At 49.0% G+C, this 3,688-nt stretch overlaps 1 protein-coding gene across 1 annotated transcript in view; it reads left to right on the forward strand.

Moving 5' to 3' along the window:
- The window catches only part of LOC308356155 (kinetochore-associated protein NSL1 homolog), a gene marked incomplete at its 3' end in the record, with an annotated part of 431,182 nt that overhangs the window by 273,113 nt on the left and 154,381 nt on the right, over positions 1 to 3,688 (forward strand). The gene's annotated exons all lie outside the window — the stretch shown is intronic.

Raw genomic sequence — 3,688 nt, forward strand, 5'->3', positions numbered from 1 at the left:
TCACTCAGAGCATGAAAGCACCTCCTTCATGAATTCCAGAGAAGCCCCTCAAGCTCCTGGAAAAGAGGAACCCAAGCACATTCCCCAAACAAAGTGGCATTATCGGCCTGGGGCTTGGTGCCCCCTGTGGGCGGGGACCAGGATCCAACCAGTGACTCAGCCAGCCAAGACCGAGGGACCTCTTCCTCTGCGCCCCACCCTGAGGCAGCCGTGGGGGTCCTCAGAGAACAAGACCCTGTCCTGCTTTAGGATCTGGTCCTCTCCGGAGGTTGGCTCTGATCCTGACTGATGGGGAACCCACAAAGTTCAGCTGCGGGGCTTGGCTGAGAAGCCGGAGACCGCCGGGGATGAAGTACTCACGGTGGGCTTGAGTGGGTGACGGTCTAGGCTGCTCACGTCAGACCTTGTTGTGCTGCCTGTCGCTGCCCTGGACGGCAGGAAAGGGCTCCCCAGGGAGCCACACCTCCAATCAGAGAAATCCTGGGGCACCATAGTCACCTCAGATCCGTCTTATTACTAGTCCTTTGGCTTTGACGACACTGACTTAGCTCGCACGGAGACGGAAGGCCTCACGATTTAGAGAAACAAAGCCCGAGGGGAAAGCAGGGCAAGGGGCAGTTTTATCTTTTACATCCCGGACCCCAGGACCACACAGGCAGACATCTGAGTTTAAACTAAACTGGCTCTGAATCCCAGCTTCACCACTTACCAGCTGTGTGACCTTGGGCAACTTACCATCCTCCTCTGAGCCCCAGTTTCCCTCACTTGTAAAATACGATCAATAATCTTATCAATCTAATGGTGTTGGCAGGAATATATATATAAAAGTCAAATGCTTTGCACAGTGCTTAGCTTATAGTCAGCGCTACGTAAGCCTTAGTTACTATCATATTAACCTCACTGTTCCTCATCAACAACTCAGCAATGGTGGTGCTCTCTACACAACCCTACAGGTGTTTTTGGGTAGGTGAGAGGACTCAGGGTTTTCTCATATGAGGAAGTATTTGAAAGTAGAGCAAATCTCAGAATCGTACACTGTCAGAGACAGAAAAGGCCTTAAAGAACCCTTCGGTTCAATCTCTTGACTGTCCTGACATGGAAACGAGGCACAGAGGGACCAGCAGCAGTGCATTCGGGGAGCCCCAGGAATCGCTAGCTCACGGTCACTAAACCAGCAGGCTACAAAGCTCGGGTGTAAGCCCAGACTTTTGGCTCCCTGTCCCGTGTCCTCTCCGGGATGCACCGCCTCATTCTCCCTTGTCGCCTTCCCAGAGGTGACTGGGACCTGGCGGAACAGGGTCCTGCTGCCCAAACACACGCATGCCCATCGGTTTCACAGGTGAGAATTATAGCAAACAAGGGGACCCGAATTTTCAACGATTTAGTTGGTGCATTCGCTTCCCAGCAGAAGAACCTACTTGTCATACTGAGCTAAAATCAGAAGGTCACTTAGTAAACACAGTCAGCGGATGAGCTGGGTGGCTTTAAGGGGTACGGCCACGGAGCAGGAGATATTCTGTCACTGGCTGTCCTCTGCACTGGACATCTGCTTCTTCCTCTGAAGAACTCTCCAAATACCCTTGCAAAATGCTTTTCTTTCTTCTATGGGGAGCCTACTACTTCCCATTACATCCCGTCATCTCAAGGTATTTAGAGAATTTTTAAAAATTCCGTGTGTGTCCCATGGCCCACCTTGCACTGTCCAGTAGCAGACAAGGCGATGATGACATCCTGACATTAACGGAGCACAGGCGATGCCTCTAACGATGGCTTACGGATGCAGCGTCATGGGGAGCCCCGCGGCCAGTCACTGAGTGCTGACCATCAGCGAGACCCCCAGCAAACACCATGTCGTTGAAGCCTTAGCTCAATCCTATGCCGGAGTCACTATTACCACCAGACCCTTTTATAGAATCATAAAGATTCTACAAAACCTCACATGAGAAAACCTAGAACCAACTTCCTTTTAAACTCAGTTCTTTCTTGGCCAGTTTTGCTACCCCTTGACCAAAGACAGTGGCCATGGCAGATGAGTAAGCCTGATACACTCCCGTCTTTTATCCACGAGGGAAAGGCCCACAAAGTAGCCCACAAAGACCTCCCCTCTGAGGTCCTCGAGCCACCGCCGCATGGCCAGCAACCAGCTTTCCGGGTGTCTGATGGAAGAGCGCCCGACGGGGAAGCGTGCAAGTGTTGGAGACAGGGGTGCCCTCGGAGCGGAAGCTGTCACCGGGGCTGTGAGCACGGCTGGCTGGTCCTGGCTCCCCAGGCTGGCTGCTGGGGTCCTCGCCGTGATGAACACCGTCACCACACTCTGAGCAGCCCCCTGCCTGGAGCACGCCCGGCCTGGGGGGTGTACGGTGGAAAAGCGCGGAAAGACCTGGAGAGAACGCGGGGAGCCCACCTCGGTTTTCGTGACGGCCATCTCGAGGGGTCTGCCGCTGACCGTGAAAACACAAGCGAGAAAACACAAGCGGGGAGCTGCAGAGGAAGAGGAGAAGCAGACGCCCCGCTGAGCAGGGAGCCTGATGCAGGGCTCAATCCCAGGATCCCGGGATCATGACCTGAGCCGAAGTTTAACTGACTGGTCCACCAAGATACCCCAGAATACTTTCTTCAAAACAGACTTAATTTTAGCCCTAATGGTGTTGACATATCTAAAAAAAAAAATATCAAAATCTTAATGGAAAGAAAACGGTCCGTGGCCAGTGTAAGAAGGCAACAAATTTAGTAGAAAAGAAATGATCTGTGTGAAGAAAGGGTCAGAATTCTCCAGCAAAGTCTAGGAGAAGGGCTACCCTCACGAGAGGGTCAGAGAATCTTGTCTTTCCCCATGGTCATATTACAGAGTCTGACCAGCATAACTTGGTATCACTGCTTGGTATTACTTGCTATCCAGTTATACCCTTGAGCTGATTCCAAGCGCATCAGGTAACCCTCTGTGGTTATAATTTTTCTTCTCAACATTAAGGTAATACTTTGCCCAGAAAACTTCAATGTTTAACCCTTGGGATTATTATAGTTATCTCTTCAAGGTCACCAAAATTTACTTTCTGGTTTATATATTGAAATGGTAAAAGCAGTAACATCAGATTTCCCGAATAACAGAATGATGGCCAATTAGTAGAGGAGAGGAAGTGTATCACAATCACCTAAGAGTATTTTTAAACTCTACGGCCTTCCCTGTGTCTTTATTTGACTCTTGTTCTGTGAAGTCAGTTTGGAGTTGCTTTATTGTTTGCTCCAGGCTGCCTTTAGCAATATGATTCATCAATTTATAGATTAAGATACATATTTTCTAATTGGTTGGCAGCCTGGGTAGAGTGTGGTTATTCTTTGCCCCTTTTCTTCCTTATGACTGTGAGGCAAATAGTTCAGAATACTATAATATTACCTGCTTTCACTGACACTTGATAGTGACATACCAAATTCTAGGCCATAGATGAAAACACGCGGTCCTTACTACTTAGGAACTCATTGTTAATGGAAAGAAATGGACAGGGAATTACTATACTGTTTAGGAAGGGGGATAAGACCTAATAGAGTAGATTGTTGTTAAATGCATTTAATGAATGACAGCATGCTAGATAAAAAGGAGGAAGGATATTGGAAGCAGAGAGAACAGCATGTGCAAAGGCACGAAAGAGTGATATGTTTGGAAAATGTCAGAAATGAATTGGGAAAACGA

The sequence above is a fragment of the Martes martes genome, assembly GCF_963455335.1.
Source record: "Martes martes genome assembly, chromosome: 15".
Taxonomy (NCBI): domain Eukaryota; kingdom Metazoa; phylum Chordata; class Mammalia; order Carnivora; family Mustelidae; genus Martes; species Martes martes.